At 42.7% G+C, this 18670-nt stretch overlaps 1 protein-coding gene across 1 annotated transcript in view; it reads right to left on the bottom strand.

The window, feature by feature from the left end:
• PLCG2 (phospholipase C gamma 2) overlaps nucleotides 1–15168 on the bottom strand; it is a 116284-nt gene extending 101116 nt beyond the window's left edge. Inside the window, exon 1 of the mRNA XM_058155470.1 lies at nucleotides 14951–15168. The gene's annotated coding sequence lies outside the window, so the exon portion shown is untranslated. The remainder of the gene's footprint in view (nucleotides 1–14950) is intronic.
• Between the last annotated feature and the right edge of the window lie 3502 nt (nucleotides 15169–18670).

Here is an 18670-nt window from a genome sequence, read left to right as displayed (position 1 = left end):
GCCCATAATACTTGAGGTCCCATCTCTCACTCACCGTCATCCTCATTCTAGATCGGGGAGGTGTCCAATCTTGGCAACTTTAAAACCTGTGGACTTCAACTCCCAGAATTTCCCACAGGTCATGGCTGACTGGGGAATTTTAGAAGCTGTAGACCACAGGTCTTAAAAGTTGCCAAGGTTGGATACCTCTCCTGATCTAGAGTAAAGGTGATGGGGTGCTTTTTCAAACTTTAATACCAGATTTGGTACAACACTATCAGGTTTGGCTCTTTCCCCTTGCAAAATGATGATTAGGTTGAACCTTAAAAATCAATGAAGATGTCATTTCCTAAAATGCAACAGATCTCTTACAACTTACGAGAAGTCTACTCGCCAATCTGGAGCAGATGCAAAAAATATGCTTTGGTCCTGGAGCAAAAAATATGCTTTGGCCCTAAATTCACTGCCCTAAAATGGCCTACACTTGGTTACTTCCATCCACTCTTCAAATACTTGTATTCTAGCCCTTCTCTCAAAACTTGTAGCCCCGTTTCTTCAGAAAGCCATGAAGGTATCTGTGTATTACACTGCGGCTTGGCAGAGAATATTCAGCCTTGGAGTGTATACTTTACCATCCCATTTCCTTATTTCCAGGCACCAGCAAGCCTACCAGCTATGTTAGCCAGAAGTCCTTCATTCAAGTCCATCAGATTCCAAGAATGAAAGAGGTTCCTCAACCCAGCAGGGCTTTGAAGAAAACCCAAACCAACGGTATGTTCAGACCACAAAAACACCAATCATGTGTACGCCCAGCAATATGAGTCAGACTAAATAAAAATTTGAGACAGACCCAGGGTTGTCATAGAAGCCGATAAAAATTGAGCCATCACAGACAAAGTCAACCTCAGTAAAAATTCAGAGATCTCCTAAAGTCGCAGCTTGGAGCCACAAGATTATAGGTTGCATTTTGTCTTGGAAGGACAAAACTGATGTGGTGTCAGATGTGAGATACGAGGTATAGCCATGAAGGTCCAATTAAATTGATTTATTGCTACTTATGCCTATGCACTGGATTCTTCCCAACTAAGAGATAACATCTGCTGTTAGATAAAGGTTCATGGAATTCAAGGGAAGTTGGACTTCGCTTGCTTCTGACTTTGTAAGGATTCTAGGCTGATCCCTATTTTAACTCCTCCCCCAGGTTCTGCCACTCCTTCTTCTACATGTGCATGGTGACAAATGGATTTATTCTCCTTCCCAGCTAAAGGGAAGCCGGTTCTTTTGTACTGCTTTCTTTTAGGGTCATTTCTGAGCAGAAGTAGAGTTTTTTAAAAAAATGCATATTAAAAAAAATACTGCGGGTAAAATTCTACAAATTAAAACTGCAGTGTTTAACAAGTTAATTAGTGGTGAAATATAACCCAAAAGTAAAATAATACTAAGATATATAGTAAACCCTAAACTTTTAACATGTTAAATGAAGATAAATCACCTCCATATATCATATTTTCATTGAATCATTTAAAAATAGTGCATTAAATGGTGCACTAAAACTATCTATTCCTCTAAATTATAAAATGTATACCTAAGAAAAATGTATTGCATTTTTTTTTTGAATCAGAGAAGGAAAAAGTCTTTTATAAAACAAATAAATTGTATATTACTTGAATTCAGCTTTTATAATCTGGATTAATACAGTAGCATTTTCTTCCAACCTGTCAAATTTCTCTTGGTTATTCCCTAGGCTCAAACAAATACAATATTTTCCAATACAATATATATTCTAGCTTTCAATTAAGCAAAAATGTTTACTATATCTTTCTTCATTAACAAGTTTTGGGAAATACACAAAACAAATTTTTGTTGCTTTTGTTTTGAGATAGAAAAAAAACCAGAGTGTTACATAATTTGTAAACAACTTTCACAGAACTAATTCACAAAGTCAATGGATGTTCTAAATTACCAAACTGCTCTATAAATTCTAGGTTTTGTCTATATCCAAAGTGATATAGATTTGAATAAGTTCCTTTAAATCACTAGGTTTGTCCAAGTTGTCAGGAAACCAAATACATGATAAATTGACTATATCTACAGATTACTTAAATGCTATAGTGTGCAGGTAGCCAGAATATTCACGCTGCATATTCCACTCCTAAAGTTAATCATTGCCTTACATACACATGCCTCTTTTAGTCATCTTAATAAAGTTTGAAAGAAAATGTAATTAGCCATCAAGATAAGAGGAATAATTAGGAAAAGAAAAATGTATCAAGCTTTTACAAGTTCTGCTTTCTGCAGCAGCATTTAAAATTGTCAGCGAAATCCAAACTAAATGTGAGGGCAGAGAAAATAAATCTTTATTTAATGTTTGCAAATAGCAGTGGGACACCAAAGGGGTATTTAATCTTTCCTTTTACATGCCTCGATCCAACAAAATCTCTATTTCATCCTCGCTAATTAGCAATGTATATACTTTTTTTTTTGGGAACTGAGGAAATGGCATCTCAAGGTAATAAAGACCGCAACTTTTAAAAGCACATAGAAAGAGTTAATATACTGATGCTGAATGTGAAGTTGCTAAACTGTGTAAATTTTTGTTGGAATTTTGAAAGAGAGGAAGAACAGGTTAAAGAACGTATGATAAAGTAGGCTAAGAATTTTGGTTATAATATAAAGATAGGTCAATTGGAAAATACATGGCTGAAAGGCCTAAAATTTACATTGTGTTATGATCTTAAAAGAAAATTTCTACAAAATAATATATCATTGATTTTTGATTCTAGAGGAACTATCTAGATTCTAGAACGTATAAAGGCATTCAAAATATATGTTGTAAATGTACATTTTATCATACTTGGCAGACATGTAAAAAAGTTTTAAAAATTGATTCAAGTACATGCTTTGATATAGAGGATTTTGCATATATTTTTTTAATGTTTTATTTGTTCTATTTATATAACATTCAGTTTTCATCAAACAGTGTGTGGTTTGGGTACAGTTATCTTTAAACAATCCTAATACACATATTTATTGTGGTATTCATCACTATAATATTGATAATATAGTAATATGATAATATAATAACGATAATACTTAGCATCATCTTCTTTAATAACTCTCCACTTCGACATTTCCTCCTTTTATATCTCCTCCTTTTTAACTTCTGATTCTATTGTCTAGTCATTGATAAAATATGTCCCATATCAAAAAAAATATTCAATTTATCTTTATCCTTAATAGTAAGCGTTAATCTATCCATTTCTGCGCATTCTAATATTCTGATATTCCATCTGAGGGAAATGTGATTAAGAAAATATTAGAATGTGCAGGATTTGGCATATTAACATTCAATTCAAGCTAGAACTTTTCCTTTTAAGGCTAATGGAAATACAATTAGAAAAAGCCATTGAAGATTATTTCAACAACTGATTACTGCAACAAAATTATTATGCAGAATTAAATTAAACACTATCCACTATAAAGGAATGGTTTGTGACATTGACAGATCTTGCTGGGATGGATAAACATTTTTGATTGGATTTCTATTTGTTAGTAAAACTTTACAAGTCTTTAGTTGTAAAACTTTATAAGCCTTTGAATGTTGCAAGTCATCTAATTTATATTCTACATTGTGCACATTCTTCAAGTAAACTGCTTTCATTAATTACTAATTAATTTGAGTAAAAGATCATATGCTTTAAAAAATAGAAGACATAAACAGGAAAATGACATGCTTCAGAGGATGAACTAAACATACCAAACCAGAATCGCTAACTTGGACCTTAATTTATACATCACTTAATCTGGGAGATTAAAGTAAAGCCAGAAGATTAAAATATTGTAAATCTAAAAGATTAGGAATTTGTTTTCAGAAGCAGCTGTATTAAATGAAATACAAAATATGTTTCATATTTCATTACGGTATTGTAAAGCTTAAAAATGTAAAAACCATTTTGTAAAAATGATCCACATTAAAAAGCACCAAAATTTGGAAGTTGAATTCCCATTGCAATCAATATTTTTTTAAATTAAACTTTACGAAACCATATATCCTTTCAAAGAATGCTGAATTAGCTTTGTATATGCTAACTAGTTCAAAGATGCTACAGTGTATACTTCTTAACGGGAAAAAATATTTGATTCCTTCCTTGGAAAAACAGATAAATTACAAAAATATGCTTCAATGCTCAGAATAATTTCATCCTTTAAGAATATATCTGACACAGAATTAAATTCTAACTTCAAAATATTACCGTACTAAAACTTAACAGGTGGATTTGTATGTCATCCAAAATTGTGGATTTTTCTATATAAGAGTCATGCATTCATGCTAGTATTCATGATAGCAACAGAAACACCATGTTTTGTTCTGGAATCATAACTCCTGCTTACTGCACACCATACAATACAGCTCCCTTTTACGACTCTGTAATCCCTTAACCCGGGGTAGAATCAGGGCAACTGGATGGAGCTGAGCGTTTACTGGCTAGATGCCCTTCCTGATGCCTATGTTGAGTTGACAGCAGATATCTTTTTCTTTGCGCTCTAGGAGAGAAATATCTGCAGCTACGTAGGTTTAAACTCTCAAACTTCCAAGTGGGAGGTAAGCATCTCCATCACTAGGCCATCAAACCGGTCCTGGTCCATGACTTACTGGATTATACAATAAGGCAATAAAAACATTTTTATTACATCATTTCCCTTCTTTTTTTTTCTTCATCTTCTTTGCCTATCACTGATCATGCTTTCCTGCAATCAACATCTTTCAGTTTCCTTATTAATAAACTGACATCTTAGTCTACACTTTTACAACAACAAAAGTTGTTCTGGACATAATCTTTTCATGACTTTAAGACAAGGCATAAGCCAACACTTATGTTGGTTTTCAACATCCATTTTGCTCCCTGTGGGATGGGAAGTCACGAAGCAAACATGCAACAATACTCATCTTTGTCTTCTACATTGCAAACGGCCAGTAGGAAACGGAATGGGACTTTTTGCCTCGAACTCTTGGCGCTGTCTGTTTCTCCACCACGGTTTCTCCTCCGCAATTACACCTCGGCACTTTGGGCCACAGCCCCTCCATCCCAGTCCCTTCGCCACGGCCCATTCGTCGCAGTACAGTTCATGTCGGGCTTTTGGGCGCACAGGACAGTTTGAAGCTAGCCAATCAGTGCAGGGGCTGAGGGGCTTTGGGAGTAGAGCGGGGGCTGCAGTTCAGAGGGAGGCTCTGTCAGTTCAGAGCTTCAAACTGTCCTGTGTGCCCAAAAGCCCGACGCAAACTGTACTGTGATGAATGGGCCGTGGCGAAGGGACTGGGACAGAGGAGCCGTGGCCCAAAGTGCCGGGGCATAATAACATGGAGGCGAAACCCTGGTGGAGAAACAGGCAGCACCAAGAATTTGAGGCGAAAAGTCCTAGACCCATAGGAAAAAACACAATTTAGCCTTCTCCAAATCTCCCTGGACAAAGAACACCTGATAATGAAAACACAGCTGTCCCAAGTCTATAGTACAGTGATAGCTAACCTTTTCGGCGCCGAGTGCCAAAAGCGTGCACTTGCCCATAATGCAATGCATGTGTAAACACACACACCCCGTGTGTCCCGCCCACCCCCACACATGCAAGGGTGCCCTGCCCCCTGGGCATGCACATGTGCCCCCTCAATGTGCCCCCTGCCTCCCACGCATGTGCATGCACCCCACCCCCTGTGCATTTGTGCGCATCTCCTGCATGCATCCCGCCCTTCACGCATGCATGGCAGAGACCCGAAAACCAACCGGCTGGCGGGAGATGCATGCGTGGCAGAGCCAAGCTGGGGCAACAGCTCACATGCCTACAGAGAGGGCACGCATGCCAGAGGTTCGCCATCATGGCTATAGTACAACTTTCTATAGAAGTAGTCTCTAAACCCTCAAAGCTTTAGCTTCTCTGTGTCTTTCGAGATCACACCAGAAGGATTTACTCAACACCTGAAAAGACATTTGCGCTCTAAACAAAAAAGGCAGAACCAACGTAACTGTTTACACAGGATGAACATCTGGCAGCAGCAAATGGAGCCACTGGAGGAGCCACACCACCACCTTGGCCTCAAAAAAGGCAACTCTTAAGACAAACAGATTAAGAGAAGAACAGAATTTGGGTGGTTGGGCATGAAACAAATCTTTGGGGAGAATTTAAACAGCTGCACACAGGAATACCTTTCTCAATCCATTTCTATTGAAGTTTGGACAACTGTCAACTTTCTTCATCCTTCTGCAACTCTGAGTAAATATTGATGCCTTGAGTAAATGTGCCTCCTGTGGCTCCGAACAGAACTAGTGCGCTCACTTTTATTAAACATCTTGTTCGTTTGCATTATGACCTAAAAATAAAAGCAATTCGGCGAAATGGTCCTGAGATGACACAAAGAAAGGTCCGGCACAATGCAACCTTGCAAACTACAATAAATAAATAAGCAAATGCATTCTGATGGATGACACACACACACACAAACGCTGTTCCTGCTTATTCTGTAAAAGACGTTTACATGCCATGCTCTCACCTGTCTGCGTTTCCACAGGTGCAAACAGCATGAAGTAAGCGTCTGCAAATTTCTGCACAAAAGTGGGCAAATCCTTACAATGGAAGGTGGGGGGCCGGGCTATGCCAAAATGTAATTATTGCATTACAGCCAGTTTGGGGTAAGGAGCCAGGGAAGAATGTGGGAGGCCGTGAATTCAAGACATGCTTTACCCATGAAATTACACCAGGAAGACAGTGAGTTCTATTCCCACCTTGGGCATGAAAACTGACTGGCCAATCACCAGGAAATGGTGAAAAATAAGAAAACGTATTCATTGTTTCATATGGAATGAGATATATATGTCATACGTATGTATGTATGCATGCATGCATGTATGTATGTATATATGTATATGTATACCCTGTTTCCCCAAAAATAAGACCCAACTGGAAAATAAGTCCTAGCATGATTTTTCAGGATGCTCATAATATAAGCCCTATCCCAAAAATAAGCCCCAGTTAAGATTGTCAGCCAAATGGATGCATTTAGTACCGGATTTCCCCCAAAATAAGACCTAACCAGAAAATAAGCCCTACTGCATTTTTTTGGAGCAAAAATTAATATAAGACCCAGTCTTATTTTCGGGAAAACACAGTATGTATACGTATATAATGTTTATATTAATTGCACTTTCATAAAAATACATGAAACTGATAAGCCAGTTCTAGTGGTTAAGGCACCAAGGAGATCATTAGATATAAATGCTGACTGCATGTCTTTGGGCCAATCACTAGGAGACAATGAGTTCTAGTCCTGCTTTAGATATAAAAGCCAGGTGGTTGACTTTGGGCTAATCACTCGGAGACAGTGAGTTCTAGTCCCACTTTAGGCATGACAGCCAGCTGAGTGACTCTGGGCTGGTCATTCTCTCTCAGAAATGGTGTAGGGCAGTGGTGGGATTCAAATAATAATAACCGGTTCTCTGCCCCAATGGCAAGTGTGGCTCATCGGTCATGTGACTGTGTGGGCGTGGCCAACTCAACATCACTCACATCAGTGGGCCCTAATATAATAATAATAATAATAATAATAATAATAATAATAATAATAATAATAATAATAATAATAATATTATAATTAACCAGAGAGGCAGTTTCTATAAGCAGGGCAATAAAGATTAGGCTAGAAACACCACCAGAAAATTTCCTTCTTGCCTTCCTTACAGGATTAGCCCTGCAAAGTAGAAAAAAACAAAATAAGATTTCTTCCAACAACCAGTTCTCCGAACTGCTTAGAAAGTTAACAGCCGGTTCTCCCGAGTAGGTGCGAACTGACTGAATCCCACCACTACTGTACGGTCTCCTGCTTAGGCAAGGGAGTTGGACTAGATGATCTACAAGGTCCCTTCCAACTCTGTTGATCTATTAAAGAGCCCAATCCACCTCAGAAGACTATTGTTGTGGGGAACATAGGCGGAAGGAGGTGTATTGGATATGTCTGCTGCCTGAAAGCTATTTGTAAAAATTAAAGTGTGATACAAATAAATAAATACCATAATGTTCATCTCCATAATGAACAGAAATCCATGTTTCTCGATCAGGAGTTCTTCTGTCTAGGCCAAATCTGAATGATGGCTTGGATTATTAATTGTTATTACCCAGACTTTTTCAAAAGTTTTGATGCTTTCAACTGTCAGGTCAAGGTTGCAAACGAAAAGACGTGCATCGCAACGCAACCTCCACCTCCTAGTAATCTGCTCCTTCGTTATGTGAATGAGCTAAGTTACCTTTTCACTCTCTTTGAACTAGTAATGATAGTCAACTAGCCAGGATTTATACCTCAATTTCAAACTCTGGGCAATGATTTGTTTCCAACCCTGACTTCCTTGGCTGGGATGTGGGGCTTGAGAAGATAAAGATGTGGGTAACAAATGTAAACTTACTATCTTGCAGGATAAAAGAGAAAGAGCACAATTAAAGGCAGGACTTTAAATTAGCTCATTGCGTCACTGACATGTTGCTTGGAAAGGCCTTGATCCTGCGTTTGCACATTAAGTGCAATTTCCTGCTTTGTCTTCCTGCTTATATGAAATATGTGCAAAACAGAAGTAAGTTACAGGATCCGACACGTTGGTAATAAAGGCTCATGTTTTACAAATCCAGCCTTAATGGGATAACTACTATCTCTTTCAAGCAGACATCAACTCTTGAAATGATGGAATAAATACGTTATAATAAAGAGAAATGAATGATCTCAGATGTATGATCTCGTCATGTATAATTTCCCTAATATAAAGGGTGATCTTCCATTAGGTAAAAATAAAGGTTCCCCTATCCAGTTGCGTCCAACTCTAGGTCTCAGCGGGTCATCTCTGTTTCTTGGCCAAAGGAGCCAGCATTGTCCAAAAACATTTTCGGTGGTCATGATTATATGCCAAAGTGCATCGAATTGTTGCTATTTTCCCACCAAAGTGGTACCTATTTATCTACTCGCATTTGCATGCTTTTGAATTGCTACATGCGCAGGAGCTGGAGCAACTAACGGGAGTTCACTCCATTGTGTTGTGCTCGGATCTCAAACCCAGACTGCCAGCTTTCCAACTGACCAAGTTCAGCGTCTTTAACCACTAGAGCCATCATGCCCGTGTTCCCTTACAAACTCTCTTACACTGTGTTTCTCAACCTTGGCAACTTTTAAAATGTATGAACTTCAACTTCCAAAATTCCCCAACCATCCATGTAACAAGCTTTATCTTAAAAAGTACAGGTAGCCCTCAACGTACAACCGTTTGTTTAGTGACTCTTCGAAGTTACAATAGCGTCATCGAAATTACAGGAACTTACAAATAGTGGCTGAGATGGAGGTTCAAAAGTGACTCGTGACCATTTTTCACACGACTGTGGAAGCATCCCCATGGTCACATGATCAAAATGCAGATGGCTTGGCCCCCTGACTCGTATTTATGACGGTTGTAGCATCCCGAGGTCATTCTGATTCCCTTCTGCAACCTTCTGACGAGCAAAGTCAATGGGGAAGTCAGGTTTAATTGACAATCTTACTACTAACTTAACTGAGTTGATTCATCTAACAACCGTGCCAAGAATGGTCGTAAAGTGGGGCAAAACTTACTTAACAACTGTCTCACTTAGCAACAGAACCTTTGGGCTCTGTTTTGGGTCTTTGCATCAGTCTGTATTTATTTATTTTGTTATATTTATATAGTGTATATCGGAGGTGGTGGCCCTTTGAGAGCTGTGGGCAACTAAATTTCGTTTAAATATATGCCAATCACTGTACATTCAATAGTTATTATTCTATTTTATTCTATTCTATTGTGGTCTTAAGATGAGGATTACTCGTTCTATTTTTGGGCACCTATCATGTTGACTTTGAGCAATAAACTCCAACTTTCCCTTCTCGAAGGCGATGAACAACAACAAAAAAATTCTACTTGCATTCAGTTTTTCTGCTACAAAGCCACATGCTTTCTAAACAGAAGCCAGCTCTCTCACCAAACAACTGCTTTTCTTTATTTCTTTATTTTTAACCCCAATTCTCAGCTGGCCTTGTGTTGCCGCTAACCCTCTCGCCACCGGATCAAAGGAAAAGGCAGCAAGGAAGTGGGGTGGACAACTAGTTTCCTTCCCTCTTTTTGCAAGGGCTAGGCCGCGGCGGAAAAAGCGGAGCAAGAAAACGATGCCAGTGTGTCTCAACTTCAGCCACTTTTTTAAAAAATGTATTTTAAATACAAGTAATGCCAAACAATACGAACAGATACATACACATCTAAATACAAAAAAAGAAAAAGAAATACAAATAATACAGTGCACCCCGACCCAGGGGTGAAATGCTCCCGGATCGGACCGGATCGTGTGATCCGATAGCGATCATGGCCGGTGGTTCGGCGATCTGGTAGCGATGGTGGAGTGAAGCTCCGCCCACCCGCCCGGGTGTCATTACTTCCTGGTTTTAAGCCTAGGTGTCATTACTTCCTGGTTTTAACCAGGAAGTACTTCCTGGTGATGTGATGCGCGTACATGCGAGCGAAGTGAGTGCGCGCGCATGGCGCATGCACTTCCAAACCGGTTAGGAAGGAAAGTAGATTTCACCCCTTCCCACCCCGAGACCACTTTTCCCCCCTTATATTTCTTCTTCTATAGCAGCTAAAAAATATACAATATATTCTAATTGTGCCCTTATCCCCTCCAAAACAGCATATATTCTTGAGTAGGTTTATTCCCTTTGCCTTCCACCAACACTGATTTTATAAAATCCCCCCACATTTCATGATAATTGTTTGTTTTAATCATCCCATTTTTAAATTTAATTTCTGTTGTTAATTTATCGTTTGTTGCCATGCTCCAAATTTCATTATACCATTCATTTCTTTGAATATCCCAATTTCGTCCCCGTCACTAATCTAGCTGCCATTATCAAATTTACAATCATTTCTTTTTTTGTTTCATTTATATCCCGTTGTTCCACCAGCAACAATAATGCAATTCTTGGTGACATATCTAAATTTACGTTAAAAAATGCTCTAATTTCTCTAAACACCATGTCCCTTATTTTTTGTGCACTATCACAATCCCACCACAAGGTTCTGGTTACTACCTTTAAAGCGCTCCATGGCTTAGGGCCTGGGTACTTACGGGACCGCCTACTGTTACCTCATGCCTCCCACCGACCCGTACGCTCACACAGAGAGGGACTTCTCAGGGTGTCGTCCGCCAAACAATGTCGGCTGGCGGCCCCCAGGGGAAGATCCTTCTCTGTGGGGGCTCCTACCCTCTGGAACGAACTTCCCCCTGGTTTACGCCAAATACCTGACCTTCGGACCTTCCGCCGCGAATTGAAAACACATTTATTTATTCGCGCGGGGCTGGCTTAAATTTTGTTGGTTTTTAACTTTATATTATGAATTTTAATGGGTTTTTAGAATTTTAAATGTTTTAAAGTCTTAGGCCAATTGTGTAATAAGTTTTTTAATTCTTGTTTTAATTGTATATTGTATTGTTTGTTTTTATTTTTGGCTGTACACCGCCCTGAGTCCTTCGGGAGAAGGGCGGTATAGAAATCTAATTAATAATAATAATAATAATAATAATAATAATAATAATAATAATAATAATAATAATAATAATAATAATAATAATAATAATGTGTTTATATGTTCCGACCTCTTTCTTGCACCTCCAACACATATTTGTATATTTACTATTTATTTGAACCTCAGCCACTTTTAAGATGGGTAGACTTCAAATCCCAGAATTCCCCATCCAGCATGGTTCTTGAGCAAACCACTGCAGTTGTTAATGACGGAGTCATTAAGTGAATCCAGCTTCCTCCCCACTTTTGACTTTGCTTGTTGAGAGACGGGCTGGGAAAGTTGCAAGTGACCCAGGGATGCTACAACCATCATAAATTCATGCCGGTTGCCAAGTGCCCGAAATATGATCATGTGATGGGGAGATGTTGCGACAGTCGTAAGTGTGAGGACTGCCCATAAGTGCTGTTGTAACTTCAAACTGAGCGCAAATCAAGGAAACCCCATCATGTATTGATTCTATAAATATAGGTAGTCCTCGACTTACAACCACAATTGAGCCCAACATGCCTGTTCTTAAGTGAGACATTTGTTAAGTGAGTTTTGCCCCATTTTACGACTTTTCCTGCCACCGTTGTTAAGTGAATCACTGCGGTTGATAAATTAGTGGCCTGGTTACTAAGCGAATCTGGCTTCTCCACCGATTTTGCTTGTCAGAAAGGTCGCAAAAGGGGATCACGTGACCCAGGGAAACTGCAACCGTCGTAACTATGAGCCAATTGCCAAGTATCTGAATTTTGACCAGGTCATCATGGGGATATTGCAAAGGTCGTAAGTGTGAAAAAGCAAGCCACTTTTTTTTAGTGCCGTTGTAACTCTGAACGGTCACTAAATGAACTGTTGTAAGTCGAGGACTACCCGTAGCCTATCTCTGAATTTGTAAATAGAATGAATAGTTTCATGTTAGACACACAGACATTAACAACATCTCCAAAAGAGACAGTCGCCCAGCTCAACAGCGAAGGACCCAAGCAATCTCTCCACCAGCAATCAGCACCCAGATCAGCTTAGATTAGAATAGAATAGAATAGAATTTTTAGAATAGAATAGAATTTATTGGCCAAGTGTGATTGGACACACAAGGAATTTGTCTTGGTGCATATGCTCTCAGTGTACATAAAAGAAAAGATACCTTCATCAAGGTACAACATTTACAAAACAAATGATGGTCAATATATCAATATAAATCATAAGGATTGCCAGCAACAAGTTATAGTCATACAGTCATAAGTGGAAAGAGATTGGTGATGGGAACGATGAGAAGATTAATAGTAGTGCAGATTCAGTAAATAGTCTGACAGTGTTGAGGGGATTATTTGTTTAGCAGAGTGATGGCCTTCGGGAAAAAACTGTTCTTGTGTCTAGTTGTTCTGGTGTGCAGTGCTCTATAGCGTCGTTTTGAGGGTAGGAGTTGAAACAGTTTATGTCCAGGATGCGAGGGATCTGCAAATATTTTCACGGCCCTCTTCTTGATTCGTGCAGTATACAGGTCCTCAATGGAAGGCAGGTTGGTAGCAATTATTTTTAACTTTAACTCCAAGGTTAACATCAGACCAACCATCAAGCAAACAAGACCCCCAGTCACGAAACTGCCAAAGAAGCCAACAGCAAACAGCCCAACCAAAGAATCTCTAAGACCATCCACACAGGGCAAGTCACCCGACTATAAACTGACGGCAAATCACACTCCTTACAAACACTGATGTTGTTACCTTGTCAGGTCATGAAACCTCTGCAAGAAAACAAGCAAGCTCAGAGAGCACCAAGGACCCCCAGAGTCATCTTCCTCCTCCTCCTCCTCCTCCTCCCCTCTGCAAGAACCCCTCTCCTCTACTGTAGCACTGATGTTGTTACCTAGTTTGGGTAATGAAACGTCTGCAAGAAAACAAGCAAGCTGAGAGAGCACCAGGGACTCTCACCGTTTTACATTTGCTCATTGAGAATGTAATCGCGATGGGCTTTTTTTAACATTTTGGCTACATGCTAAAAATAAATAAACTCAAGACGGTTACTCAAATGAATGGCCTGTAAGTCGAGAACTCCCTGCCATTAAGCAAGCAGAACAGATGGGCCGAGGCCAGAGGGACCAAGTCTCCATAGGATGGTGTGTGTGTGTGTGTGTGTGTGTGTGTGTGTGTGTGTTTCACTGAGAACAAGGGGTGGAATATCCCTGCAGGGCAGAGCCAGGCCCAAGAAAGCAGCTGCAAACATTGTCAGCAACTCTCAGCGGCGAAGAGAAATTAAGAAATGGACTAACCACAACTGGACGAAGTGTGAAGCTGAGCCCCAGCAAACCACACAAAAACACACACACACACACACAGAGACAGAAAAGTGCAACACTGCTTCCAGGGCTCAATTGCTCAAGGGCCTTTCAAGTTTTCAAAGAGCAGCAGCGTCTCCGTTTTTCATTCATCCTGGCTATATTTGTATCCTGGTTATTGAACCATGGATTTCTTTTCAACTGCGGGCAGTGGTGGGATTCAGTCGGTTCGCACCACTTCGGGAGAACCAGTTGTTAACTTTCTGAGCAGTTTGGCAAACTGGTTGTTGGAAGAAGTCATGAGGGTAGAGAACTGGTTGTTCAATTACTTGAATCCCACCACTGACTCTGTGTGTGTGTGTGTGTGTGTGTTGTGTGTTCCCACAACAGAGGGAAGTCAAGGCTCACTTTAATTGTGAGCAAGTTTTGCAAAAGAAGTTGGAGGGGAAAGGAAGGGGTTGGTTGACTGCCCCCCCCACCCCCTGCAACCATCCCCATTTGGGTAGAGAAAGAGAAAGAGAGAGACTTCCAAATCCAATGAAACCAAGTTCTCTGCCACCCACAAACCGAGGTTGGGTTCACACGACGCACCTCGCCAAACCAGCCCGAGCTGCTGCCTCCCTGCCTGCCTTCCTTCTCCCCGAGCAGCTAAGACTCCCGTCGGCTGCCAAAGCCCGGAAACGAGTGCATTTCCCCCCTACCCACCCACCCACCCAAGGGTCCCTCTGCAGAAACAACGGTGAGGTCGTGTGAACGCCCCCAAAAGCGCCGGGGGGGCCATCCAGAAAAGACCCCCCCTCTTTCCACCTCTCCCTTCCGAACTGGGGGTCTTCCCAGACCACCGGCAGGGGCGCCTTTTCCTACCGGGCGTCCATCCCCCCCCCTTGGCTAGGCACCTACCCACCCACCCACCCCAAAAAAAGAGAGAAGAGGTTCGTCCGGGATCTCTGGGATCCCCAAAAAAGGGCGGGGAGACCCCTCCCCAAAAAAACACCAGACCAGATTCAGAAAGCCATTCAAAAGCAGCCCTTCCTTCCTTCCCTCCAACCTGCTGCGCCTTTCCCCGGCGAGGGTCTTTCGGGGAGTCCCACCTCACCTGCTGCTGCTCCTGCCCGGCCAACCAGCCGGCCGGCCGTTCCTGCAGACGGAGCGCGCTTGGGATGCGCGGCGGGGCGGCGGACTGGCCCCCACCACCCACCCCGACCTCTCCGGAGGGCACCGGCTCTCCACCCGCTGGGTTTCCGCTGGCCGCCGCCGCCGGGCTCCGCTTCTGCTTCTCCGGCAGCGGCGGAGGTTGGTTGGGCCGGCGGGGCGGAGGGAGCGCCACGTGACGCGCCGCGGAGGGCGCAGGAACGGCCGCCTTCCTTACCCGACCAGGGGGCGCCCTTGGCGGTCCAGCCGGCTGGCCGGCCGCGCGGGCGATGGGATTTGTAGCCGGGCGCCCGGGGGCGCGCGCAGGAGTCTTGCCATCCATCGCCCAGGGGGGAGCCTTGCGAAGGGGCCCGCGGCCAGGCGGCGGATGCGGAGAGCCCGGCGAATCTTCGGAAGGAAAAGGCGGCAAGAGAGCCACTTTTGTTTTGTTTTTCGCAGCAACAAGAGTTGGAAGGGACCTTGGAGGTCATCTAGTCCAACCCCCACCCCTCCCCAGCTCACGCAGGAGACCTGTGCTAGGGATTCGAACCACCGACTTTTCTGATCGACAACGCAGCCCTTTTCCAGCTTCACTTAGTAACAGTAACAGAGTTGGAAGGGACCTTGGAGGTCATCTAGTCCAGGGGTCTCCAACCTTAGTCCCTTTAAGACTTGTGGACTTCAACTCCCAGAGTCCCGCAGCCTCTACTAGGGATTCGAACCACCGACCATTCTGATCGACAAGCTGAGGGTCTTAGCCACTGAGTCACCTAGTCAGGCTTCCTGCCCGCACCCACCCCCACCCCTTTCCCAGCTTCTGCTCAGTCTCCTTTGGGAGGGTCTTTGCCAGGCTTCCCCACCCCCACCCCCGGCACCCACCCACCCAGCCCATTTCCAGCTTCACTTAGTAACTGTAACAGAGTTGGAAGGTACCTTGGAGGTCATCTAGTCCAACCCAGTGGTGGGTTTCAAAAAAATTTACTTTAATTTAATTTAATTTTGTGGGTGTGGCTTGGTGGGCGTGGCATGGCTTGGTGGCCATGGCAGAGGAAGGATACTATAAAATCACCCCTCTCCAAGGGAAGGATACTGTAAAATCTCCATTCTCACCCCATTCCAGGGGAAGGTTACTGCAAAAATCCCCATTTCCTCCCTATCAGCTGGGATTTGGGAGGCAGAGAATAGATGGGGGTGGGGCCAGTCAGAATTTTTACTACCAGTTCTCCGAACTACTCAAAATTTCCGCTACCGGTTCTCCAGAATTGGTCAGAACCTGCTGAGACCCACCTCTGGTCCAACCCCCTGATCACGCAGGAGACCTGTACTAGGGATTTGAACTGACGAACTTTCTGATCGACAACGCAGGGCGTTGGGCTCCACGGCCCAAGCACCCCAACCGAGCCGGTGGAGGGCCCTGGGTAAAGGATGCTAGAGTTCTTGTATCCCAAACGGATTCCCTTCGCACGGTCACTCATGCCCTTGTCACTTCCTGCCTGGACTACTGCAATGCTCTCTACATGGGGCTCCCCTTGAAGAGCACCAGGAGGCTCCAACTGGTCCAGAATGCGGCTGCGCGGGTAATAGAAGGGGCACCGCGATGCTCCCATATAACACGGCTCCTGCGCAGGTTGCCGGTGGTCTTCCGGGTGCAATTCAAGGTGCTGGTCATCACCTTTAAAGCGCTCCATGGCACAGAACCGGGTTACCTTCGGGACCGCCTACTGCTGCCTATAGCCTCCCATCGGCCTGTGCGCTCCCATAGGGAGGGCCTCCTCAGGGTGCCGTCAGTCAAACAATGTCGACTGGCGGCCCCCAGGGAGAGGGCCTTCTCTGTGGGGGCTCCAGCCCTGTGGAATGAGTTGCCTCCGGGGCTGCGTCAACTCCCCGACCTCCGGTCTTTTAAATGCAAGCTCAAGACTTTTCTATTCCACCGTGTGGGGCTAGCTTGAGGGAATTTTAAGAGGGGTTTTAGGACTGTTTATTTTAGTGTTAATTTTAAATTTGGCCAGTTTATAATTAGTTTTTAATACGTTTTTAAGCTTATTTATGTACTTGTTGTTTTTATTTTGCTGTTCACCGCCCTGAGTCCTTCGGGAGAAGGGCGGTATAAAAATCTAATTAAATAAATAAATAAACAAACTCCTGGGTGGGTGGAAGGGATGTCATTGTAAGGGGGAAGAGAAGGATGGCGCTGAAACAAGAGCTCTTTGCAAGGCTGGCCTGCTTTCCAGAAGCCGCGGGGGCTGAGGCACATGGGCTCTGGAGTGTCAGAGCAGCTCCCCCCCAGTGAGACAAGGCACGAATAAATTTAACGAATAAGTATATAAAATTTCTGTCCTGGTTTATTTTCTTTGGTGCAGGTGCAGCAAATTGCTTTGGGAATAAAGCACAGGAAAAGAGAGGGAGGGAGGGAAGGGAAGGAAGGAAGGAAGGAAAGACAGAAAGAGATGAAAGAAAGGAGAGAGAAGAAAGGGACGGAGGGAAAGAGAGGGAGGGAAAGAAAAAGAGATGAAAGAAAGGAGAGAGAGAGAGAGAGAGAAGAAAGGGAGGGAGGGAAAAGAAAGGTAAGGAGGGGAAAAGAAAAAGAAAGATGAAAGAAAGGAGAGAAGAAAGGGAAGGAGGAAAAGAGGGAAGGAAAGAAAGAGAAAGATGAAAGATGAAAGAAAGGAGAGAGAGAGAAGAAAGGGAAGGAGGGAGGGAAAGGAAAGAAAGAAAGATGAAAGAAAGGAGAGAGAAGAAAGGGAGGGAGGGAAAGAAAAAGAGAGAAAGATAAAAGAAAGGAGAGAGAGAGAGAGAAGGAGGGAGGGAAAGAAAGAAAGAGGGAGGGAAAAAAGGAAAGAAAGAACAAGAAGGAAAGAAAAAGAAAGGGGGAGGGAGGAAAGGAAAGAAGAAAGAAAGAAGAGACACATTCTTCCTGTCTCATCCCAACAAAATGAAGCCAATCAGGTTTCTCGGGAACGGCCCCGGCCCATTGCCAAAACACGCAATAGCTTCTTAGGCTGCAAGATCAGCCTGCAAAATCTGGGTGAAAAGCAACGACAGCCGATTTTTCGGGAAGAAGCTCGGCAACAGAGAACCTTAAAAAACAAAACCAAACCAGGACTTCATCACAGGCTCAACACTCAAAATTCATGCTGCATTTATTTTGATTAGCATCGATGCCATGACCACACAATTACCTGTCTTAATGTGTTTACTGCCAAGTGCTTTGTTCAGCGGCCCCTCCACAGAAGTCACCTAAATTGCACTTTAAAGGTAACTGTTGCTGATCACATAGTTAACAATCATAAACTTTATAGATCCATAAGCCCTTTGGTGGCAGAAATGCAGGCAGTGGACTCATGGTTTGCTTTTCTCATGGATAGGTTCCCAAGCAGCCCCTGGGAGCTTCAGCTGATCTGGGAAGAACTGAGATTAGGGACTCATTAAAAGATAAAAAATGAGACAACTCCTGTTCCTATAACCAATGGTGGAGCTTGTCGGCATTTAATTAAGCTTGAATTAAAGGCAGAGGGCAAGAAGAATTTCGACTTGGACTACGCTGCAAGTTAAACGGTGTTCTTGCAAAGCCTGAAACAGGTTGTGCCAGATATTTAAAAGTATTTTAAAGCCCAGGAAACGTAGGCATCTGATCAAGACGTTTCCATTCCTTTCAAAAATCCAGAAAACCTGTGGCCAATTCATT

This window comes from Ahaetulla prasina, chromosome 12 (assembly GCF_028640845.1).
Source record: "Ahaetulla prasina isolate Xishuangbanna chromosome 12, ASM2864084v1, whole genome shotgun sequence".
In the NCBI taxonomy this organism is placed as follows: Eukaryota; Metazoa; Chordata; class Lepidosauria; order Squamata; family Colubridae; genus Ahaetulla; species Ahaetulla prasina.
This window is presented reverse-complemented; position numbering and strand designations above follow the sequence as displayed.